At 42.9% G+C, this 26,955-nt stretch overlaps 1 pseudogene; it reads left to right on the plus strand.

Annotated features, from left to right (window-relative positions):
• LOC138996468 (ferritin light chain-like) overlaps nucleotides 1-26,720 on the plus strand; it is a 39,035-nt pseudogene extending 12,315 nt beyond the window's left edge.
• Nucleotides 26,721-26,955: the final 235 nt, after the last annotated feature.

Raw genomic sequence — 26,955 nt, forward strand, 5'->3', positions numbered from 1 at the left:
TCATGTGACTTCTGAACAGAGAGGGTTGATAAATCATGATTACAAGCTACTTGTAGCCAACCTGGAAGACTTATCTCAATTTACAAGGTGACCCACCTTTGCTTCTTCTTTATACCCTTGACATTATTTGATAATTACTGTTCATGCATCTACAGTCCACTAAAGCCATTGAAAATACCAACATTTCTTCGATTTAAGGTAGGGCTGGAATTTACCTGCCCTAAATAAATGGCATCTAGTTGTAAATATGATGGTTTTACATTACAGTAAAAGACACAGAATAATTATTTTCTAGATCTAGAATCATTTTCCTGAAATAAATAAGGTAAAAGAATATTAGGGGTTGTGGTAGACAGCCTCTAAGAACCCTCACCCCACCCCCAGAGATCCCCACCTCCTGGTTTTCATGTCCTTATATAATTTCCTCCCCTTAAAGGTCAGTTGAAACCATTGACATGCTTTTAAGTAATAGAATATGACATAAGGTATGAGATCAAATTATAGAAAGATTGTTGCTTCTGTCCTTGGTGTTTATTCTCTTTCACTCTCTCTCTGCTGCCATGTTTTGAGTCGCCCTATGTGAAGCTTACAAAGGAAAGAATTAAGAGAGGATGAGTCTAACCAACAGCTCTCATTCCAACAGGCTTAAAAAAACTAGATTCTTCCAACATCTGCATAAGTGAGGACACAATAATCCCTCCCAACAGTTGGGCCTTCACATGAAACCACATCTTCGGCAACAGTGTGACTTCAACCACACAGCCTGAACCAGAGACACCCTAATAAGTCACACCAGATTCCTGACCCATGGCAACCATGAAATAATCAATGTTGCAATTTTAAGCCACTAACTTTGGGCTTAAAATAGACAGCAATGCATAACCAAAGCAAGAATCTTTTGAATTCTTTTTCTTTTAAAGCCCCAAATGATGAAACTGTGATTTGTGGTTAAAAAAAAAAAAAACCTCATTTTTATTTTAATATTTTATTGAATTGGTAATGAGATTCAAAGCATCAGACAAGCTATGGCTTCCTTGTTCTCTGTTTTTTCTAAATTAGAACATTCTGATTTTTATGTAACTCAGAAACTTCAGGGTTGGTTTTTGTTTTGTTTTTTTAATTAATGTTAGCCCAGCTGGTGTGGTTCAGTGGTTGAGCGTCAACCTATGAACCAAGAGGTCACATTTCAATTCCTGCTCAGGGCACATGCCCAGGTTGTGGGCTCCATCCCCAGTAGAGGGCATGCAGGAGGCAGCCAATCAATGATTCTCTCTCATCATTGATGTTTCTATCTCTCTCCCCCTCTCCCTTCCTCTCTGAAATCAATAAAAATATATTTAAAAAAACTTAATGTTAGACATGAAGGATTTGTGACATAGTGAATTTTAAAATATCACTGTAACTATATATTTCTCTGGTAGGCACCGTGAGCTTTCTTTTAGAATCCTAGCCTTTCACAGTGGGTAGATATCATAGACCATTGGAATTCAAACAAACTGAACCATAGGAGTAAAATGAGCCTCATGTGCTCATAGAATTAGCAGGTGGCAGAGCTCAGACTGAAACCCACATTTTCCGACTCCAGATCATTGTTCTTTCCATCTCACTACTTTGAAAAAAATCAAGAAAGCATGGCCAGTTGTAATAATCTTGTCATTTAACCCAAATAAAAATGGAACATTATCAGAGAAAAAGATGAAAATGCCCTACAGCAGCACAGCAATCCCTAATTCGCTGTCATCATTTTCAACTCGCAGTCTGCATCTCAATAGCAAATAGCTAATTGACCAACCAGTTTATAAACTGCCCCGATTTCACAAGTAGATTTTATGGGACAAGAGCTCTCCTTGGGGTTAACTTGCTCTTTGCGAAGGTTAATTTAAATAGCAGTGAAAACTTGCCTTTGAAAGGATAATTACAATATTTCACCTTCTTTATCTCAGGTTATGTAAATGAGGCTTTCATCTTCTCACAGTTCATATTATTTTAATACAGGGAATAAAGAGATCTTGATATAGTGTGTGCTGTCAATCATGTTAGAGGAATATGCTCACAACATCGTAGTGGGTATAAAGTGGGCCAATTCCCGTAATCATGGGCTGCGTGTATTACCAACATGTAAACAGAGGGACTTACAGTATAGTGTGGCAGGGTCCTCACTTGAGCATCCTAAACTGTCGTTTTTATCAGATTACAAATTTTGGGGGGCTTTTATGACAGCTCTTCATTATCAAGAGTATTTACTAAACAACCAGGGCTAGCCTCAAAACAGCAAATTCAACTTCTGCCCCCTTTTAACCTACGATTTTCGCATGTTGCCGAAGGTGATGAAAGCCCTAACCCTGAGCGACAGCCCTGGACTGTGGCCCTGTGTGCTCCTCTGCACCAGAGCCCTTGTGGGAGATGCTGTCGCTCACAGTATGAAACAGCAAAATGTGATGGTTAGAGAAATACAGCCGCATCAGGTTTAATAAATATCAGGAGGAAGCTGGCAGATAACCCTGGGGCATTTAAAAAATCAAAATACTGTTCTCTATCCACGTAGTGTTAACACAACACAATGTGTTTAAGCCAGAGGGGAGAGAGAGAGAGAGAGAGAGAGAGAGAAGATAAAGGTTTTCTATTATACCTCAAGGCCAGGCTCAAGGTCTAATTCCTCCAGGAAGCCTTCCATGATTACCTCAACCCTAAATAATTATTCTTTCAAGTGTGTGACCATGAGACATTACTTGTTCCCTTGAAAGGCAGTAGAAAGTGGTTAGGAGTGTAAGGTCTGTGAATAAACTGCTTACCTTCAGGTTCCAACAACACTCTTGGCTAGTTATGGGGTTTGGTGCAAACAATTTAATCTTCATTAAGTCTCCATTTCATTTGACAGAAATGGGGTTAATAGCTGTCTCACAGATTGTTTGAGGTTGTTTTGTAGAGAGACTGAGATTGCCTGGGACACTCTATAAACATTAGTTCTTGAGTGATTACTCTGTGCCCACCAGGAACATTCACCTATTATATCTCTGTATTGCTACTATCTTATAACAACCCTCTGAGTTAGATGCAATTACTCCCATTTTACAAATGGGAAACCAAGGCTCAGAGAGTTTAAGTAACCAGCTCTCCCACACACAGTGATTTGCAGAGACAGTATCTGAACTATGGCATTTTGGGTCTGAAAACCATCCCTATAAAATCTCACAGTTCTTGTACTTCTGAAAAGTACTGTATTCAGTCTTCGATAATTGTGTATGCTTGACTACATAGGTACCTGTCTCCCTCACTGCACTGTTAAGTTGCCTTGGGGCTGGAATAGTTTCTTATTCTTTATGGGATTCCCAATACCTGGCAGAACACTTAACCCATAAGAGATGCTCATTATATTTTACTGAAATACAATGAGTGGAGAAAGTTGCAACTTCCCTATAGGAACTATAACCAACCCTTTACTAAGGAAAATTTACTAGCAAAAAAAGAAAAGCCACATATTTCACTGAGGAAAAAAAATTGTTGAAAGATGAACATACACAAGTTATGGGCCCTGAGCTGTCAAAATCAAAATGGAACTGAGATTCTGCCAGAGGCATCTCTCCTCAAACCCATCAACTGGTGTCCAGATATGGATTATCTTCTGGTTGCTAAAATAACCTCATGATATCAGCAGCTCCCAAACAGCTGGGTCAAGCTTACTTCTGACATTATGAAGGAACGGTACAGGTAACAATCTAACCCTAAAGGGCACTGAAAAACCTCTATTTCAAGTTGTCCATAAGATTCCTAGTTCCATAACAAGCTGTCACACATAAGTCTCCTCAAAGAAGGAAGAGCACTTTTCAGGGCTATGAAGAAAAGATAGTTTGTGGATGCTGCTCCTCTCTGGAACAGATGTCAGAAGTAGAGTTAACCCTTAAAGTGTGAGGCAGTGAGGAGTTTATTTTGTCTTTTTCTCTGTCATCTAAATTGAATTCTCAAAATTTTGAAGACACTGATGAGAAAAATATTTGTGCTGAAAGAATCAGTGAGTAGGGACAACTAGATTTCCACATGCAAAAGAATTAAGTTGAATCCCTACCTCACACCATATACAAAAATTAATTCAAAATGGATCAACAGCCTAAATATAGAAGCTAAAATTATAAAGGTCTTAGAAGACAGCACAGGGATAATTCTGCATGATCTTTGATTCCGAGATATAAAAGCAAAAGTAAGAACAAAAGAAAAAGAAGATAAATTAGACTTCACAAAAATAAAAAACAACTTCAGCACATCAAATGAAATTATCAAGATAGTGAAAATGAACAAAATGGTAGAAAGTATTTACAAACTACATACCTCATAAAGGTTTAACTCCAGAACATATAAAGAACCCCGCAACTCAACAACAAAGACAAAAAAAAAAAAAAAAAAAAAAGCAGGGCGAAAGACTTGAATAGATATTTTTCAAAACAAGATATACAAATGGCTGTAAGCACATGAAAATTTGCTCAGCACCATTAGTCATTAGGAAATACAGATCAAAACTACAGTGAGATATTACTTCATACCTGCTAGAATGGCTAGAGAACAACAAACAAAAAAAGAAAGTAACAAGTGTTGATGAGGATGTGGAGAAATCAGAATCCTGGCACATTGCTGGTGGAAACTGCTATGGAAACAGTTTGGTGGTTCCTCAAAAAGATAAACAGAATTTCATATGACTCAGCAATTTCACTCCTAGTCATGTACCCAGAAGAATTTAAGAGAGAAACTCAAGTGTAGTTGTGTGCCAACATTCACTGCAGCATCATTCACACCAGCCAAAAGGTAGAAATAACCCAAGTTGTTTGGAACAAACAAGTGTCCATCAACAGATGAGTAGAGAAATAAAATGTGATATACACACACAATGGAATATCATTCAGCCGTCAAAAGGAATGAAGTTCCAATACATCACACAACATGGGTGAACCTTGAAAACATTATGCAAAGTGAAATAAGCCAGCCAAAGAAGGACAAATATTGTGTGAATCTTCTTACATGAAATATCTAGAATAGGCAAATTAATAGACATAGAAAGTAGACTAGAGGTTACCAAGGGATGGGGGGTAGGGCAAGATGAGGAGTTATTGCTTAATGGTTACAGAATGTCTGTTTGAGGGAAGGCGTGGTGAGAAGGTTTTAGAAATGGTAGTGATGGCTACACCACATTGTGAATATAATTAATGCCACTGAATTGTGGGCTTAAAAATAGTTTAAATGATACATTTTATGATATATTTTACCACAATAAAAAATTTTTGAGAAAAAATAAATCAATGAATGTTGCTCTCCCCAACTTAAACTGAACTTTGAGTTTTCTCTAATGAGTGAAAGCATATCACCATGGTGACCCATCTTCTGTGGGCCTCCATAAATCCCTGTGGTCTTACATATAACATCCTTCATCACTCCTCCTCTGCTCTGTCCCATGTGAAACACAGCATCATGAAGCTCAACCAGAAATTATTTCCTTTTGTAAAGTTTCTCCATGAAGAAAGGGCATGCAACTTAGCTCAAGCGAGACTATCTAATGAAATAACAAAAACCAAGTTATGAGTCTAATCTAAATTCATTCAGGAACGGAGAGGAGAATAGAAACACCACAAGAATTTCACTCCAAGGTTTTCAGGGAAAATGGTTTATAGCAAAATGTTATTTTTCCTTTTGGGGATTAATCTGCTGTTTCTATTTAAATATTTTACATCAACTTGCCCCAAGCAATAACGTGGCAATTGTACTAAGTAAGAACATATATTTAAACTCTTAAATGTCTTCTCAAAGTGACAAAACATTGACTTACTTCGAATAAGATAGTGAGTGATTAAAAAATGGCCTAGTAATCCCTGATGAGACTTTTAAGCTCAACATATCTTACCTTACACATTCCACATGACAATGAACAAGAAAAGGCTATAAAGGAAAACTCTGAGAACAACAGAGCCATGCACACACGTTAGCAAGCATTTTGCAGAATGTGATGCAGGAAGCAATACCTTTGATTCTGCTGTCCCAGCTGTGAGCAGGCCCTATTCAGACTTACTTCTCCCTGCTTTATACATAGAACTCCAAATTTTAAAACCACAGGAAAGATTTACAACATAAGGCAAGTCAAACTGACATTTATGCTTGTAGTTTTTACAAAGGAGCCTCTTAAGGATCCTCTCAACCTCACTTTTCATTTATCTTTGACCATGATATTCAACGCCACCCAGGAGAGAGGGTCTTCAAGTGTCTCAGCTTCACCATGATCTCCGCATGATACCGTCAACGGGACTGGGAAGCAGTTTGATGATAAGCCTTGCTTGGGATGCATTTTTTGGAAAGGAACCAACTCTTGACAAAATTCATTTGCGTTTTCAACAACTACTTTTTGAATATCTGTTATATGTGAGGCAGCTGGAAGAAAAGAGTGTGTTTTGGTGTGTCCCCACCTGTCCCTCCAACATCTGTTCCTTCTCTATGACTCCATCATGCTCTTTAGACTCTTCCTGTCCACCTCTTACCTCATCATGCTCACTTATACTCTCCTCCATCAAAACCTAATTTACAGAAAAGCTCTATCTGCTCATTCTCCAGTGCCTAAAGCAGGACATGGTTTATACCTATAAAGTTTATCATTTATTTAAACAGAATGATCAGTACACATTTTCTGATGAGTGAATAAATAAATGAACTTTACTATGTCTATTGGAATAAACTTTATATGTTCTCAAAATAACTAGCAAGAATTAGGTCTTTCCTCTGTAGAAAGAAGTCACACATTTGGAAGGAGACAGACTGAGGGAAAGAAATAGAGCCCAATAAAATGATGTTTCTTGCATCCATTTTTGGTTTAGTGTGGTTTGTTCTGCTTTAGTCTGACCATTTAAATTTTGATTCCCAAAAGATGGAAGATGTGCATCAGAAGAGGGGCTTACTCTATAACATACTTGCCTATAATAGATAATAACACCATTGTTGGAGCAGGTCATCAAGAGGATGCGACCACTATTGACCCTCAACCTGGACCCAAGCAATCCCAGGGTCTTCACTCCCTCCCCGTCCATGGAATGTACATTCTGCCCACCATTCCCACAGCCAGAGCCATTGTCAAGGACGCAGCCTTGAGATAGTGGTGTGTTGTGGAGACCTTTGGACCATATCTGTGGCTGAACCCTGGCAAGGCCTCATATAAACTTCTAAGATGCTGGCAGAGGGGGGCAGGGATCTGGTCCTGTGGTCACCCAAGACAAGCATCATAGGTAAGCCCCCTTGCTTACTAAACCTGCCACCTACCATCTGGAGCAGCCTGCATCCTTTTTTAGTCTCTCCTTGCCCTCTGCCGAAGGACAGTTCATGAACCAACAATCCTATGCTCACTGGACAGGGAAGACTCCAGCACAGTCTTTTGTCTTTTTATTTAAACTAATATTTAGAGAGAGGAGCATATGTTAGTTACTTTACAAACTAAGCCCTAGAGTTGAGCTTGAATAGGTTATAATGTTTAACCCTCACTCTGATTGAGGTATTTTGTGTTTATAATAAAGTTAGCTAATGTATGTGCCACTTTCTAAATAAAAAATTTATCTTGCCCTGGTCAGTTTGGCTCAGGGGATAGAGCGTCGGCCTGCAGACTGAAGGGTCCTGGATTCTATTCCTGTCAAGGGCACATACCTTGGTTGCAGGCTTTATCCCTGGCCCTGGCCAGGGGCATGTGCAGAAGACAATCAATAGATGTGTCTCTCTCACATCAATGTTTCTGTCTCTGTGTCTCTCTCCCTTCCACCCACTTTCACTAAAAAATCAATAGAAAAATATCTTCAGGTGAGGATTAACAACAACAAAAATTTATCGCATAAAATGGCACGCCCTTCCTTCTCTCTGCAGTCCTCACCAGGAAGAAGCAAGCTGAGCCTCATGCCAGATTGGTCCCCGCCAATCACAGAGCGGCTGCCCCCTGAATGCAGGCAAACATTTTTTAGAGGAATTACCCTGAAGTGTCAGCTCAGTAATCAATGTTTCAGTAACCAATGTTTCAGTAATCAATGTTTCGGAGCACTGACCACAACAAGCTACGGCTCCTAATGTATGTGATGAAAGGGTCAAACAGTTTGGAGTCAGACAGGCATGCTTGTGAATCTTGGCTTTATTTCTTTGCAACTATAAGAAGGGATAATAATTTTCCCAGCCAAGATATGAACCTCCCTAAGACCTGATATCGTCATCTGGTCCAAAGCTGGTGAGAGAACATAAGAGTAAAGTGTCTGGCACAGAAGAAACACTCAATAGATTTCAGCTACTCAGGAAATGATGGTGGAGGTGGATGTCAGGGGAGGTGGAAGTAGTCAGGAAATTCATGTCCCCACATAGCAAATGGTGGCCTGGAACATAATGGGGGGCAAGACAGGAAGGGGAGAGAATGATGTGACTTTGAGTACCCCAAATTCTCCTCACACATGACTTCACAGCAGCCATGAGAGAGAACTACCATCACCTCCATTTCACGGATGAAAAGATGGGATCCAAGAAGGTTTTACGAAATTTATCTAGGCACTTCACTGGGAAGGGCAAGTGCTAGAATACAACACAAAACAAGAAAGTTTTTGTGAATGCCCAGGGTTTATAGGACCAGCTGATCTTTCAATATAACCCAAAATACAGTCATTATAGTGAGCCACTCAGCTGGGTTTCATAGTAAAAAGGACTGAAACACTTTACACTCCATGTACCAGCCGATCTACCATGGTGGCATCGTGTGGCCATATTATCAACATCTCTCGTGCTGCACTCCTGTACTTCAGATTCCCCTCAGCATTATCCAGCAGCAGGAAATCATCTCCATATGATAACATTCAGCAACACTGACATTATCACTTAAGTGGTGACATTCAATTAGTGAAAGGCTGGGTCCTATTAAAAACACTTGGGGAGAGATTTCTAGCCACAGGCCTGAGTGGCTTTCAAAAATAGAAGACTTGTGTTGAACTAGACCAGTGGTTCCCAACCATTTTTTGGCCATGCCCCGCCTAAGCATCTCTAAAATCCTGATGGCCCTCCCTGTGACATATAATTCTTATTATTAGAAAAGTGAACTCCTGCCCTAACCGGTTTGGCTCAGTGGATAGAGCATCGGCCTGCAGACTGAAAGGCCCCAGGTTCAATTCCGGTCATGGGCATGTACCTTGGTTGCGGGCACATCCCCAGTAGGGGGTGTGCAGGAGGCAGCTGATCAATGTTTCTCTCTCATCGATGTTTCTAACTCTCTATCCCTCTCCCTTCCTCTCTGCAAAAAATCAATAAATTATATATTTTTTTTAAAAAGTGAACTTCTATTCATGTGGAGGAAGCCTAAAAGGCCATTAACTTGGTTTAAACAAGCTTCCAAAGAACATGGCATCCATGAAAGAGAAAAATAAAAGAATTAAAGGACAGTTGAAGAACTGAGGAAGAAATCACTAAGAAATTGTTAACTGATAATAATATGAAGTGATATGAAAAAATAGCAAATAATGTTTCAAAACATATAATAGATAACTGAAATGCATAAATATGTCACAATATACATTTATATACTGTATATGCAGCTCCTAGAACCATAAGAAATGCAAAAAATTTACTGTTAACTCATTCTCGAATTGCCCCCCATAAAAATCAAACTGCACCCCTGTGTGGCGTGTGCCCCACGTTGGGAACCACTGAATTAGATGGAGCTTTGGGCCCTCGAAACACCAATCCCTTGTATTTCTGTCATTTTTCCTTTCAAATGTAAGGGTTTCATCAGACCACTGTCCGTGTCCTGCTGTGTTTAAGCTCGAACTTCACAGGGAAGTTTGGGCTCTCCGTACTATGGTTTGGTGTTGCTCACAAGAACACACACAACATGATCAATTAGGCAAATGTAAACCAAATTAAACCACAGCAAGAACAAACACAGACACAGCAGGAAGATAAGACCGGAGGAAAAGTTAAATGATTCCATGAAAGTGATAAGATCTTAGAGGAAATAATACTAAGCCAAAAGTTGAGCTGTGAGATTCTGATAATCAAGAATTTACACTTTAAGATAAATTAATTTGACTACAATATCCATAGTTCCTTTGAGAAAACAAAACAAAAAATAGATACAAATTTCTTAGAAGAAACAGATTTTTTTTATTCTGGAACTTTAGCCTATGCCAGAGCTGCCTAATAGAAATCTAATGTAAGCCACATATGTAATTTTAAAGTTTCTAATAACCACATTTTAAAAGGTTTTTAAAAAGACATTAATTTTAGTTACATTTTATTTAATGCAATACATCCAAGATATTATCATTTCAACGCAATATATAAAACTACCAATGAGATTTTTATTTTGCATACTAAGCCATCAAAATATAATGTGTATCTTACACTCACAACACAACTCAATAGAGGCACTAAATTTCATCAGAAATACTCTATACTCAGATTTCATGAAATGTATAGTTGAGGAAGTAGATTCACATACCCAAGTTGTTCCGATAAACTTAAACATTTTTAAATTGCTGAGTATTCATTTTTTAAATTTAAATTAATTAAAAATTAAATAAAATTTATTCCCTCAGTCGCACTAGCCATATTTTAAACACTCAGTAGCCACATGTGGACAGTACAGGTCTAAATGAAAGATCTCATTTAGCCATGGCCCATGTACCTCAGTGGTTAGAGCATCAGCCCTTGACCAATCACGGCTTCAATTCCTGGTTAAGGGCATATACCTGGGTTTTAGGCTCAATCCCAGGCCAGGGTGTGTGTGGGAGGCAACCGATTTATGTTTCTCTCTCACACATTGATGTTTATCTCTCTCTCCCCACCTCCCTCTCTCCTTTCCAGATTCTATAAGAAAAAAAATCTTATCTAGAAAAACACTGAGTAATAAAGAATAAAATATCTTTAGTAATACCCCTACATTCCTCAGTGTAAGCTGAGGACACAATGCCCAAGTCCAACTCAGTGCTGAACAGAAAGTCAAGGCCATGAGGTCCACTCACCTGGCTTTCTGATGATCTAGAATGAAAGGACCTCCCAGAATGTACTTCAGTCTATTCTGTCTATATTATCTCCCTTGACTGAGTTTTGATTCCCAGACTGAAGAAGATAATATCCATAGGCAAGAGCCTAAAATTCAAGTAACATTTTTATTAAGAATATATATATATGTATATATATATATATATATATACACACACTAATAAAAGACAAACATGCAAATTGACCATATCTTCACTACACCTCAAGCCATGCCACCAGACAATCAGAGCGACTATATGCAAATTAACACAACCAAGATGGCGACCAGCAGCCACGGAGCTGGAGCAAGCAGGAGGCTTGGTTGCCCCAATGATGGAGGAAGCCAAGCTTCCCGCCAGCTCTGAGCTCCACTCCAAGCAACAAAGTTTCAATTATAGAAGATAAATAAACCCTAGATAACTGCTTTCAGCCAGCCGTGGCCACGAAGCTGGAGTGAGCAGGAGGCTTCCCTCCCGCCCGCCCTGGCCAGCTCTGAGCTCCTCTCAAGGCTACAAAGTTTCAATTATAGAAGGTAAATAAATCCCAGAATAAAAAAAAGAAAGAAAAAAAGGAGAGTCTGGGAGCTTCTGTCGCCGGGGGGCTTGGCCAGCCTGAAAACGGCCCTCAGCCCCTCACCCAGACTGGCCAGGCACCCCAGTGGGGACCCCCACCCTAAAGAGGGTGTGGCCAGCCTGAAAACAGCCATCAGCCCCTCACCCAGGCTGGCCAGGCACCCCTGTGGGGACCCCTACCCTGAAGGGGGTATGACCAGCCTGCAAATACCCATCAGCCCCTCACCCAGGCTGGCCAGCCACCCCAGCGGGACCCCCACCCTGATCCGGGACACCCTTCAGGGCAAACCAGCCAGCCCCCACCCGTGCACCAGGCCTCTATCCTATATAATAAAAGGGTAATATGCAAATTGACCCTAATAGCAGGATGACTGGGAATGACTGGTCACTATGACACACACTGACCACCAGGGGGCAGACGCTCAATGCAGGAGCTGCCCCCTGGTGGTCAGTGTGCTCCCACAGGGGGAGCTCTGCTCAGCCACAAGCCAGGCTGATGGTTGCCAGTACAGCGATGGTGCTGGGAGCCTCTCTTGCCTCCTCAGCAGCGCTAAGGATGTCCGACTGCAGCTTAGGCCTGTTCCCCACTGGCAAGTGGACATCCCCGAGGGCTGCCGGGCTGCCAGAGTGATGTCTGACTGCCAGCTTCAGCCCGATCCCCCAAGGAGTGGGCCTAAGCCAGCAGGTGGACATCTTCCGAGGGGTCCCAAACTTCAAGAGGGCATAGGCCAGGCTGAGGGACCCCTGCCCAGTGCACAAATTTTTGTGCACTGGGCCTCTAGTATATATTTAAAAGCCTAAGCGACCGTCTGAATATATGACCATCCCACCGCCTGACTATTAGCTATGACATGCAGTGACCACCAGGGGGCAGATACTCAACACAGAAGCTGCTGAGTTGCGGTGACTTGGCAGCTGAGGTTCTCAGGTGACGCATCCGGGACCAGAGAGGAGGGAGCCCAATTCCGGGGTGCATCACCCCAAGAACTACCCTCTTGCAATCTAGGACCCCCTCAGGGGATGTCAGAGAGCCAGTTTCAGCCCAATCCCCACAGGCTAGGCCAGCGGTGGGCAAACTACGTTCCGCGGGCGAAAATGAATAAAACTAAAAAAAAAAAAAGACCGTACCCTTTTATGTAATGATGTTTACTTTGAATTTATATTAGTTCACACAAACACTCTATCCATGCTTTTGTTCCGGCCCTCCAGTCCAGTTTAAGAACCCATTGTGGCCCTCGAGTCAAAAAGTTTGCCCACCCCTGGGCTAGGCTGAGAGACCTCACTGGTTCATGACCAGGGCCTCTAGTAATTAATATGTTTTAAAAGTCCCCTTAAGAAAAATTGATAAGTACATCCAAGAACTAGGTCTTTGGGAAAAATAAATTACAAATTCTCTTTAGAATAAAAGAGATTACTTTTTAAAAGCTCATGAATGAAATAGAAATAATATTTAATTCTAATACTATTTAAGCAGAATATATAAATCATTCTAACTTATTTTTATCGAGCCACCATAATGTCAAAGCTTAAAAATGATTTCACAGATTTAAAAAATACAAATTAAATTCAATATGCCAAATTTCACTTATGAATAGGTGCAGTGGTTCCCCAGGGAAATTTGAAAATCTTTTTTACGATTTTACTCTTCTTAGTCCCTGACCTCTCTGATCCACTTATGAAATAGATGAGCTTAAACATATTTATGTCAAGGGGTAGGTGATGGAGAAATGCCCCAAGTATAAGCATAACAGTAAGAAAATAAAAGAGGACTTGATCAAAATTCCTAAAGTAGAAATATATTTTAAAAACTGTCTCCCAGCCCAGCTGGCAAGGCTCAGAGGTTGAATGTTGACCTATGAACCAGGAGGTCAGGATTCGATTCCTGGTCAGGGCACATGCCAGGTTGTGGGCTTGATCCCCAGTGTGGGGCGTGCAGGAGGCAGCTGATCCATGATTTCCTCTCATCATTGATGTTTTTTATCTTTCTGTCCCTTTCCCTTCTACTCTGAAATCAATAAAAAATATTTCTTTTATTTCTTTTCTTCCATTTTTCTTATTTGCTGGAAATTTAAAATGCCAGTTCTGGGTACAAATCAGTTTCACCAGGAACTTTCTGTTTACATTGACACCAGAGAAGGAGTACACGGGGAGCAGGTCCTTGTGTTCTGCACTGACTCTCTGGGTCTCCTCCTCTGAGAGCCGGAGATGATTATGTACCGTGGGGTGCTTGATGAATAAAGGTTAAACGATGATCAGCATGTGAGCAACATCTGAGCAAGCAGCATGCACCTTGGCAGGAGGTATATCAGCATGAAGGCAAATCACATCCAACTGTGGAAATCAGCTTCTCAGGCACAGGCTGGCTGTGACTGCGACTGTAGCTACAGACCCTCTCCTGGGCGGCTGGCTCATGACAATGACTCCCACGTGGGTCAGCAGCACCTGGCCTGACCTCCCAGGGCCTCCCTCCGCTGGGTGCCGTCCCCCTCTACCTCCTGTCAGTCACTGCCATGGCCATCCATGCCAGAGATCATAGTCTTTGAACTCATAAGTCCTTCTTGGAGGGAGCTGGGCATAAGGAAACCACAGTATTTGTGTGATTTTAAGTGTGAGGTCTCAGGAAGGAAGAATATTCGATCTGTGGGTCTCCACAGTTAGTCAGGGTGAGAGATTTCAGGGGCAGACAACACTGAAAGGAACATGATCTCTCTCCAGGGTTGAGTAAGGGGCCTACTGTGTGCCCTGCACTGTGTGAAGAGCGTGAATTGCCTCATTTAGCTCATCCCACGGACCTATGCAGTAGGTTTTATTATCATCCCCATTTTTCAAATAAACAAACTAAGATACAGAGAAAGTAAGTAACTTTCCCAAGGTCACACAGCTAGTAAAAGCTGAGAGGTTAACCCCAGGTGGTGACATTGGAAATTTCCCTCTTAACAGCAATGCTATAGCGCCACCTAGGGGCAAACCTGGAAAATCCACTTGCAGGTGAAATCCAGTCAAATAGGAGTTTCATCAAAATGCAAATAATACCTGGGGAATGGAGGAGCGCATTAGAAAGGACTGATGGTAGGCAGGGACTCCATTTCACACCAACAAACACTTCACAATTGTAGGAATCACAGACACCGAAGAGAAACAAAACCATGGACATTATAAACAAAATAATATCATCAACAAAAATGGGGAAAGTGGGAGAAATTGTGAGAACACTAATCTTTCGGGACAGAAACTTAAACTCCAAGTGCCATTTAAAAAAAAAAGACAGTGACTCCAACTTCTTCATGCTTTTCTTAATCTCTTCAGGGGAATCCTTGATGACGTAATGTACTCTTACAGTAAAAATACTCCATTGGAAATTTCACCTTTTTTATTTTCATTTTTTTCTTCTGTTCAATTTAAATAAAATTTAAGTTAAAACTCTCTTAAAATAGCACCAAAATTTCTATGCTGTTTTTGTAGAAGTATATGTGGAACAATGTGATGGTGTGTTGTTTTTTGTTTTTTCTGGATGAGAGTATTTGGGAAGATTTTATTATTATTGCTATTGCTATCGCTATTATTAGTATTTTGTTTCTCCGATTGTCATATATTTATTGAGCACTTATAATACACCAAGAATTATTCTGGCTCTGGGGTCACAGCAGTGAATGAGCCAAACCCAGTCCTACTCCAGGGGAGAGACGGACAATGAATAAACAAACAAGCACATGCCCCATGTCAGGTACTGAAGAATAGGAAGGGATGGACTGAAGACAGATGGAGCTATTTTAACTAGGGTCATGAAGGAACGTCCCCAACGTGGTAACAATTAAATCAAGAACCGAAAGAAGGGCCAGAGGGACCCATGCGAGGGTCTGAAGAAAAACGTCATGTAGTAAGAAAAGCCGATACAAATGTCCTGAGGCAGGGAGGATATAACAAGCAATAAAGGATGTCAGTAAATTCTGGTACTGCAGCTTTCACACTGGAACCAAGCATTTGGTAACTCGGATGGCATGATTAATTTCACCCGATGGTACGCATTGGTAATGTCCAAGTTTGATCTAGCTTTCATTCATTTTCATTTTTCTGTTGCCTCACATACCGATTTCTCATTCCTACGGGGTATTAAAATGAACAGATGACCTCTCTGTGTCTTCCCAGAGCAGCCTAGCCCGAGTGGAGTTGCTAAATGCTCACTTAACTGAACTAATGACACCGTTGAAACATTTATTGACATTAAACCCTTTCAAAAGTATCTGACAACCTGGCCCAAAGCATATATACTGTGGGAATCTCCTTCATTAATGAGGCAATTAATTGCGAGAATCAGCAAACTTCATTGAGAGCCAAGTGAGCTGCTGTGAAAAGGGAGCCCTGGGCCTCTTCCGAAATCCCCAGTCAAGAACGGCAGCCCCTGGCAGCTCGGAAGGCCTGGTGTGATTGGCAGCTCTGCTTATTGATTTTGGATTTGAGAACAACTTCCCAGGGGGCTGGTGTCTGGGAGGCAGAGGCAGAATCTGATGAGGCAGACGGGGCCCTGAGGGAGAAGCTCATGAGACAGAGCAGTGAGGTGCCCCTTCCCTGACCCTCTCAGGCACGATGAGAGGTGTTCTGGTTCGCATTTTTACAGGGATCCGTTCCCACCAGGCTGCATTTGTAGAAGATGACAGCCCAAAAGAGTCTTCTTGCTCTTTGTGGGGAAAAAAATTTAAAGCTTCTTAAATATAAACTTTTAAACTGTCACCAAGTAGCAGGTGCTCCAGGGAAGAAGGAAGAAGCAAGTACCTGTGTGCCTAGGGTCACCATGCATCCAGTTTAGATTGTCATAAATATTACAGTGAGTGAGTGAGTGAGTGTGTGTGTGTGTGTGTGTGTGTGTGTCTGTGTGTCTTCTGCTTGTGAACAGAGTCTACCAGTGTTCCTAAGGATATACCTTTGTAAGGGAGGCCCCTTACCTGGCATCCGACATCACCTGCCATTGAGGGCAGATGGTGCAATGATCCCAAGCTAAAGAAACAGCAGGTGGTCCCTGTGTCCCAAACAAACAGTTCTCGGGCTAGCTCGGATGGAGTAGCACCTGCATGTGGCCGGGTTTTACCACCCTCACACAACAATGATGTGCTTAATTCCATCTTACACGCTAGGAAATGCTTTCCCGGGCAGGAAAACGTGACTACATGATATGTGTGCTGGGTCCAATCCCGACCAGAAACACACAGGCCCCTGGGATACGATATGAACTGGTCCACGAGGGTGGTGTGCTTCTGGGAAAGTTTTTGCATCAACATCCTCTTAGACATCACGTGTTCATTGACTGCCTCGTCTCTTCCCATTATCTGCATTGAAGCATTAGCAGGTGCTAACAATTTAATCAAAAATTACAGGAAGACAATTTTGTCATCAACATCCCAATCTAACGGTTAATTTTATTTTTTCTACAAATTAGAAGAAAGCTTCCAATTATTCTTTGATTGTAGAAGTAGAAAGCTCTGTGCAGTGTGGTCAGTGAGACCCCATGTGAGGCCCACACCACTGCTCTGGATGCTACCATGGGCCGCTGTTCCTCTTGCCCGTTCCACCCACCCCTCCCTGTTCCCAGGAAGCCCACGGTGGAGGGAAACGTGGGAATGTGGTTAAGACAGCAGGCAGCGCACCAGATCCATTCTCTCAATCGAATTGAGTGCAATTAAGGCACGCCCATGGCTGCTGAGCTAGACTGCATTCCCAGCCTCGTTTTGTCCCCATCGACCTGGTTGTAGGACAGGAGATGCGCCTCCTCCATGCGCTCTCACCCCTTTCCCACGGCTGGACCCTGAATGTGGCATCAATTGAGCTTCAACCATGCAGAAAATGGCAATACCGCAGGGGCGCCGACCAACAGCTTGGAAAGTATCTACCTGCAGACCTGACGGTTCACACCAGGACTGCCTCATAAGAGAGAAATAAACATCGCAGTTGATCAGGCCATGGTATTACCAGGTCGCTGTTGTGGCAGCCTAGTCTCACCCTATCCAATATAGGAATTAATTACAGAGTCTTGCAGTGAATGCGTAAGAAAGGAAACCCGTCATTTCTACAGGCCTCTTGGCTCCTTGTTTAGCACTTTTCCTGGCTTGCTAACCACTCCTTTCACCACTTTACATCCTCCTTCCTCCCAGGGTCATCTCAAGAGCCACCTCCTGTAGGGTGGGAACCAGCCATGCAGGCAGCCGATCCCGCAGAATCTCATGATCTTATCACTTAAATGGCTCAGACAGAGCCCGGCCCATGGAGGGTACACAGTGGGTTCTTTTCCTGTGAACAGCTTCCAGCACAACAAACCAAGTTCCTCTTGTGAATTTAACTCTGGCCTTGACAATTCTGATTGGATAACCCCTTGGGCTGGTATACCAGTTACCTAAGATAAAGAGCAGAACAACTATGAAGAGAAAAGGTGGTGGGCTATAGAGGGAAGTTTGGCCACCTAAACAGTCCTCCAGAAAACACCAGTTCCAGGGGAGGAACTGAAAGATGCTCCAATAACAAAATCAGTAAGGGGGGGGAAATATTTAACACAGCCAATCACAAATAACAACCGGCACTGATTGGGTCAGAGAGCCAAGACTAAAAAGGGGAGGGGGGAGGGGGGAGGAGGAGAGGGAGGAAGGGAGAGAGAAACTATCATCAGAGAACAAGCCACCAATGCCCTTAAGGTAATACTGCAATTTACAGACAAGCATCGTAATTAACTCTGAACAAAAGATTTCATTCCAAATACCACTACTCTCTATGGCCTGATCACTTTACCTCTCTGTATCTTTGTTTTTTTATCTGAAAAAAATGGCACTAATAACTAAACACATCCAGAGAGGACATGGCCGTGATTAGTAGATAGGTCAGTGCACGTGAAAATGATGTAACAAAGCAAGCACCGTGCACGTGTAAGGCATTATGTCTCCCATTGCATTCAAAGTCTGCGGGCTGGGAAATGGGATGGAACTAAGTTTAGAATGCTGAACAGGACAAGGTGAGATACTGAAACAGAAACCTGGAAAGGTAAAACAGTAGCAAAAGCCGACATTTTTATCACCCCTTACTTCCCTTGTGCCCCACAGCTCTTCCCAGCTCTCTCTCTCTCTCTCTCTCTCTCACACACACACACACACACACACGTGTGCACGCACCAGCCTCACTTGGACCCATGCACCGATGAGGCCTGGAGAGGGTCTCCACAAGGAAAGGAGGTCAGACTGGCAAGCGGCACACTGCACATAGAAGTTAAACCAAGATGGTTCATGAAGTCATACAGCTTAGCAGGTGCTGCAGCATCAAATATAAACTTTCCTAAATCCTGCATGATCCCTCTTACAGGAGGTATCTAAAATAATCACACCCACAGAAGCCGAGAAGACAGGAGTGGTTGCCAGGGACTGGGAGGTAAGAAAATCGGGGTTGTTCAATGGACCAGAAGTCTCGGTTATGCGAGATGAAACGTCCTGCAGATGTAGTGCACAGCGCAGTGCCGGTAGCTAACAAGACGCTACTGTGCACTCCAAAACTTGTTGAGAGGGATCTCATGTGAAGTGTTCTTACCACCCAAACAAAAAGTACTTGAGGAAACTTTGCAAAGTGTTGGATATGTCTGTTACATGGTTGTGGTGATGGTATCAAGGGGGTTTGCATATGTCCAAACTCATAAAGTTGTGCATATGAAATTTGTGAAGCGATTTGTATACCGAGCATACCCCAATAAAGCTGTTTTTATGAAAGACTAGCTTGTCACACATTTGAAATGTTTTTCTTAATGATGCCACCAGCCTACACACCAGATCCAGCTGTTGCAAGTTTCAGACTCAATGTTTTGTTTGTTCATTCAGTTACTAAGTATTTATTAAAGCACAAATTATGTCCCATATCCTGTGGTTGTCACTAATATAGCTTAGTAGTTTCTTTTTAATTCATGAAATTAAAAGTTTCACTCTGCCTTCAGGTAGGGAAGTCAGGGAAGAGCAGACTCTAATCCATCCTATTTGAAAAGCCTTTAGAAAATTAACTTCTAACTCTCTTAGTCACTCAGCAAATATCTGTTGAACATAAGCCATTTCCAAGGCATTATAGGTCAAACAAAAGATGGAGAATCTTACCTCTGAATGCCTTATATGTGGCTAACAGTTTAAATGAACTTATCAAAGGCAAACCCTAACCGTATGTGATAGATATGATTATCACTGGTATAAAGAGAAGGAAACCGAGGCCTAAGATCAAACAGCAGAAGCCCAAAGATTGACTACTTCCAGGTTTGTAAGGAGAATCACAGTTCAAAATATCAAGATGGACATAAGCCAGCAGTGCCTGCGGGGGTCCCTGGATCTGTCTCTTGCTCCAACAGTGTTTGGACAGAACAGACCCAGGGATGCCCCTTCTTCCAGCCTCTGACCACCCTCCAACCACTTTATTAGTCTCCACCTTCAGAACCACCTCAGCCGTTCTCAGCCTCCAAGACCAGCCAACACCGTTTTTAGCGCTTAACTCCCTATTGCCGAGCAACCGTGAGCTCCTATACCAGTGGTTCTCAACCTTCTGGCCCTTTAAATACAGTTCCTCATGTTGTGACCCAACCATAAAATTATTTTCGTTGCTACTTCATAACTGTAATGTTGCTACTGTTATGAATCGTAATGTAAATATGGGATATGCAGGGGTCTTAGGCGACCCCTGTGAAAGGGTCGTTCGACTGCCAAAGGGGTCGTGACCCACAGGTTGAGAACCGCTGTCCTATACTCAGAACTATCCCACGGAGGTGGAGGCTGGCTGCCGTCACCCGCCTGGCCAACCTGCACCTGCGCCTCCCACACCTACCTCTCTCTGGGCTTCTATTTTCACCACAACCATGTGGCCCTGTAGGGCGTGGGCCACTTCTTCCCTGAGGTGGCCGAGGAAAAGCTGGAGGGCAAGGAGCCAGCATCTCATTAAGATGCAAAACCAGTGTGCAGACCTTGCCCTCTTCCAGGACAAGCTGAAGCCTTCTCCAGATGAGTGGAGTGAAACTCAGGATGCCATAGAAGCCGCCTTGGCCTTGGAGAGGAACCTGACCCAGGCCCTTGTGGAGCTGCATGCCCTGGGTACTACCCGTGCAGACCCTCAGCTCTGTTACTTCCTGGAGAACCACTTCCTAGATGAGGAGGTGAAACTCATCAAGAAGATGGGTGACACCTGACTCACCTCCACAGGCTGGGTGAATATTTCCTCAAAAGGCTCACCCTCAAGCAAGCACAACTAGGAGTGTTTGGAGCCCAGAGGCCTTTGAGGTGCCCCTCTGCATCCCCCTGATGTCTGGCTTCTGCCTGACCCTCTCCCTGAAACCACTAGGCATCCTTTTACTACCCTGGAGCCCTCTCCCATGGACCAAATGGAAACAATAAAGCTTTTTACAGGGGAAAGGGGAGAGGAAAGGTAGATATAAGCCTACATATAGAAAACCAAGGCTGGAAAATGACTCCTATCAAGATGTTTGGGAAAGGTTTTAGGAAGATGATAATTTATCTGTCTAAAAGGATACATAGGAAAGATGAAGGGAGAAAAGAAGGGGCAGGAAATATTTACTAGAAAAATATTATAAATAATATAAAGATGTAATAAAAGTATCATTCCTTGGTAGTGGGAAATAGCCCTTCATGGCTATAGCATTGTTGATATAGGATTTTAATAAGAGTCAGGAAAACAGCCAGGAATAGATTATGAATAACTTTAATGTATTCGGGAGATGGGCCTTGAGGAGCTGATTAGGTCATGAGGGTGGAGGCTACCTGAATGGGATTAGATCTCTCTCTTCTGCCACAGGACTCAGGGAGAAGACAGCACCTATGAACCAGGAAGGGGCTCTCAGCAGACACCGAATCTGCCCCTGCCATGACCTTACACTTCCCAGCCTCTAGAACTATAAGAAATAAATTTCTGGTGTTTATAAGTCACCCAATTTACGGTATTTTGTTATAGCAGCCTGAATGGACTAAGACACAGCAATCTAATAAAAATAAAATACTGAGAAACTGTGGTCGATTAAATATCACTGCAAGTTATTGATAGTTCCATCAAAAGGCAAAGTCCAGCCTGGCCAGTGTGACTAAATGGTTGAGCATCACCTATGAACCAGGAGATCACCATGCAATTCCCAGTCAGGGCACATACCTGGCTTGGGGGCTGGATCCGCAGTTGGCGGCATGTGGGAGGCAGCCGATCAATGATTCTCTCTCATCATTGATGTTTCTGTCTCTCATTTCCTCTCCCTTCCACTCTGAAATGAATAAAAATATTTTTTTAAAAAAAACAGGAAAGTCCATCTCCCCACACCTTGAATGAGGACTGGCCCATGTGGAGAGTGGCTACAGCATTTGGACAGGTTCAAGCCTCGGACTAATGAGAGGTCACGGTCCTCTCATGGCAAAGCCACGTGCAGGTCCCAGTGTGGAGGGCAAAGACCCCCCAGCATAATTACAGCCAAAGGCTATGGTTGTAAGCTTGACCTTATGGTCCTGTGGTCCCAGGTGGCTGAGTGATGTAGGTTACGGGAGGTGCAGCAAGTGCTACCAAAACAAAGCTTGATCGAGCTCTCAGGTGCATGTAATTAAGTAGATTTGAAACTCATGAGAACATTGTAAACATCTTGACCACACCCTTTCTTTGCCTCATGGGATCTGACTATAAAATACAGACTTAGCTTACAGGCTGTGGCACTGCCTCTCCATCCGAGAACAGTGTCCCACCTAGCCCCAGCTATATTCTCTTGTCCTTTTTTCTTTAATACTTCACCAGGGGGTCACCACTGGCCATGCTGAGCATGGTTCAGGCCCAGGGCTTGCTCTGTCCCCTAAATGTGGTGGAAGTGACACTGTGTAACTTCTGGGTTCAGGCTCCAGCGGTCTTGCAGATTCTGTCCTGGGAACCCAGCTGCCACATGAGGAAACCAGACCAGCCTCCTTCAGGATGCGAGAGATCATGTGTAGAGAGACCAGCCTTCCCAGCTATTGCCACCAGGCCATCTGAGGCCCCGCTGGTGAGTGAAATGAGATTGCCTTGGACCGGCCAGCCCACGAGGGGTCCACCCGCTGAACTCAGTCACAGCCAGTAAAATCAGCAGAATTGCCCAACTAAACCACTGAAGCATGAGAAGAAATGTTTGTTTTGTAATCCACTAAGTTTTATGGTGGTTTGCTATGTAACAATAGATAACTGAAATGGATATAAGGCACATGTCCTGCAGAATTTTGTTTATTTGTTGGTTTGGGTATGTTGTATGTGTAAAAGCATGTTACAACCAATCAGACTACCAAATATTGAAAAAAAAAGTCATGTAGATATAAAGACAAAATTATCTAGTTTTATTAAACATTATCTTCTTAGTAAAAGATTTTCACATATGATGGATGGATCTAAGTGTGATTTATGGTTTAAAATAACACAGTTTTCAGACTTTTCATGGTGCTAAGAATAAGTCCCTTATTCCTTCAAATGACCTTTGCATGTTGCTTTGACTGTCTAACTGATGGATCATTGCAAACCTGGAACGTTCCTAGCGTCATTTTTATTTATCTCTAATGACTCAGTTAATACTGTCATTCCATGTTTTTTCAACCATCCTTGGCTTATTCTTTATTAAAAAGGTATCCATGAGCAAAATGTATAGCAACAGAATTAATACCCCCTTTCACAAATCGCCAGTAGTAACACAGTGTATCATATATTTACTTGAATACAGACCATCATTTTAAATTTTTATTTATTTAATTAGTTTTTCTTTATTTGCAGAAATGCTATTAGCATGTTGCTAAACAGTATTCCACTGAGCAACTTTGCAAAATGGAGCCCCAAATAATGCCTAGTGACCACAGCTATAACTCTGGTGGCCATCAATGTTGGCCGTGTGTAGAAAACGTTAGTTGATTTGCTAGGGCTGCCATTACAGAATACCAGAAACTGTATGTCTTAAACAACAGAGATTAATTTCCTCACTGGTCTGGAGGCTGAAAGTCAAGCCACTGGCAGGTTTAGTTTCTTTGGGGGCCTGTCTCCTTGGCATGCAGGTGGCCACCTTCTCGCTGTGTCCTCACATGCTCTTTTCTCTGTGTGCATGCATCCCTGATGTCTCTTCCTCTTCTCTGAAGTACACCAGTCACATTGAATTAGACCTCATCTATAATAATAAAAGCATAATATGCTAATTAGACCGGACAGCCGAACGACTTTTCGGACATTATTCTGGACATCCTTCCGGATGAAGCTGCCGTGGCAGGTGCCAAGGCAGAGGTGGTTAGGGGCAATCAGGCAGTCAGGAAGAGTGGTTGGGGCAATCAGGCAGGCAGGCAGAATGGTTAGGGGCGATCAAGCAGGCAGGCGAGTGATTAGGGGCTATCAGGCAGGCAGGCAGGCGAGCAGTTAGGAGCCATCAGGATTGGGCCTAAACCAGCAGTCGGACATCCCCCAAGGAGTCCGGGATTGCGAGAGGGTGTAGACTGGACTGAGGGACTCCCCCCACCCCCTGCCCCCCCACCCATGCACAAATTTTGTGCACTGGGCCTCTAGTTTTAACATAATCACCTGTTTAAAGGCACTATCTCCAGCCCTAGCTGGTTTGGCTCAGTGGATAGAGGGTCAGCCTGAAGACTGAAGGGTCCCAGATTCGATTCCGGTCAAGGGCATGTGCCTGGGTTTCAGGCTCTATCTCCAGTAGGGGGCATGCAGGAGGCAGCTGAGCAATGATTCTCTCTCATCATTGATGTCTCTATCCCTCTCCCTTCCTCTCTAAAATCAATAAAAATATATTTAACAATTTAAAAAAATAAAATAAAGGCCCTATCTCCAAATATTGTTGCATTCTGAGGTACTCACAGTTAGGGCTTCAACATAAAAAGCCCTAACCCATTGGGTGGTGGGGGGAGCACAATTCAGTCCAGAACATTTAGTGACCAGAGCAATGTTTCCATGAGTTTGTTTATATTGTGCAGTAATAGCTGTCATCTATAAATGAACACAGACTTATTAAATGTCTGAACACTGAAGGGCTACTGGGACTTATTTGAATTTGAAGAGGATTTACATGGATGTCTCAGTATTATGTATGCTTAGTAAATTACCTGTGTCCCTCTGTAACACTACATCCATCTATCCTAGAGACGTACTTGCTGCTTCTTGTGACTATCGTCACCTTAATGCTTAAAGGGGGAAGAGACTGAATGGCCAATTATAACTGTTTGCCTACTCTGTTTACAGTCACATGCTTAGCGCTATGAGTGTTATAAAGCAAATTGAGAAGTTGCTTTTCTTGTTCCTGTAAAGCACACATCCAGTGAGGACATGGAGAGCGCACAGGTGACTGCATTAAAGGGCATTAGGAGCAATAAATATACAGAGGAAGGGTGAAGAGAAAGCTCTTGCATGTCCTGTGTGCCCATGAGGTCACACACACACACACACACACACACATGCACGCGCGCGCCACCTGGGGTTCCTCCATGGCTCTCAGGATAATATTTGAGACACCACTGTAAGTCAGCAGAATTATGTGATTCTGTTGCCAGCATCTGTATTGATTTACTTTCTGCCCTAAGAGAAGCTCTATAACCTCCCAGAGACATAATCCCCTATTTTCTCCAAAGGAAAGGCCCTTGTTGACAGAGGCATGGGGAGAGTCTGTCAGCTCGCTGTCCTAAGCCAGCGGGGCTTCAGGCCAAGCTCAGGCAGCTTAGTTTGCAGGCTTTAATTCCCATCTAATGAGTCTGCAGTCTCACCGAGGGCTTAAGATCTCCACCCTTGGTTTAACTTGACCCAGACAGCTAAGCCCGCCGTGGGTGCTCTAAGGTGAAATGCAGCCCAGGTTCCTTGAGGCTTAGTTACAGCTATCTTCTCTGTGGTCCTGTGTTGCTCTCCTATTGAGTCAGCAAAACAGAGTCCTCTATTGTATATCCCTCTTCTTGTTCCTGAAGGAAGTGCTACTTTCGATCAATAGATACACCCACTCTTGAATATTATGTATGACAAAAGTCAAAACTCTTTACCCACTTTCTCTTGTCTCACAGCATTTATCTTTTATCTAAATTAGAGTCCTTTTCATACTCTGCTGTTGGCTGAGGCTGGTTAAGAATTGCCTGCCTCCTCCATCAGACTCTCATTCCCACAAGGGTCTCATTGGAGTAGCTTGAAGCTGCTTCTATTGCAAGCTCACAGTTTTTACTTCTACTCTGTCATGGTCCATTTTGTGTGTAAACTTGGCTGGCCATAGGGTGTCCACGTAACACAGTTTCCGAGTGTGTGTGTGAGTGTGTTTCTGGATCAGGTTAGCACTGGAATCCGTGGACTCAGTCCAATAGACTGCCCTGCCCTGTGTGGTTGGTCATCATCCAATTGGTTGAGGTCCTAAATAGAGTGGGACACAGAGGAAGGAGGAAGTCACCCCTTTTTGCCTGCCTCACTGATTGATCTGGGACAGCTCAGCTCAGCTCATCTTCTCCTGCCCTCAGACTGGGACTTAGACCTTTTCTTCTTTTTTCTTTTCTTTTTTTGCTCCCCTGGCTCTTATGTCTTCACACTCAGGCTCAATTTTACACACCAGCTTTCCTGAGTGTCCAACTCACAGACAGCAGATCATGGGACTTCTCAGCATCCATAATTGTGGGCAAAGTCTCCATAATAAATCTCCTTTTAGATAGATAGATAGATAGATAGATACATACATACATACATACATACATACATACATAGAGACACAAGATAGAAGATGATAGATAGATAGATAGATAGATAGATAGATAGATAGATAGATTCTGGTTCTGCTTCTCTGGAGAATCCTAATGCATCCTCTGTTTACTTTGGATGGCTTTGGAAGAGTGGTGGAAATTAGGGGGACAATAAACCCCCTCTCCAAAGTTCCCGTGGAGCTGCCAAGGCTGGAACTAAGTCTTGTTCATAGTCATATTACACAGAACACCTGGCACCGTCCATGCAGGAGCTGCAACATTGGGCCGTAGAATGGCACCTGAGATGAATGTCTGAGCCAAAGAAGGGCACAGCAAAGAAAAGCTCGAGAAGGCTCCCACAGCTGGGCCGCGTGCAGGTTCCATCCATCCTGTTACAATAGGCCAGGGACCGAGACAACCACGTGGAGGCCTGTAAAAAACATTTTAAAATAAAATAAATCAGCCTAATACAAACAACAGTTCCATGGGTCCCCAGGAAACACAGAGGGGGCCACCTTCAGGCAAGTGCTCTGAAAACTAAGGGAGAAATGTCAGGGCTACCAAAGGGCGGGCAGACATTACAGCACAGTTCAGGTCCTGACTCTCGACCACCAAGCTCTCTCCATAGGCATCTTGCCCATTAGCCTGCTGGTGTCTTGCTCCAATAACCT

The sequence above is a fragment of the Myotis yumanensis genome, unplaced genomic scaffold (assembly GCF_028538775.1).
Source record: "Myotis yumanensis isolate MYYU_CA2020_CCGP unplaced genomic scaffold, mMyoYum1.0.hap1 SCAF_1, whole genome shotgun sequence".
In the NCBI taxonomy this organism is placed as follows: Eukaryota; Metazoa; Chordata; class Mammalia; order Chiroptera; family Vespertilionidae; genus Myotis; species Myotis yumanensis.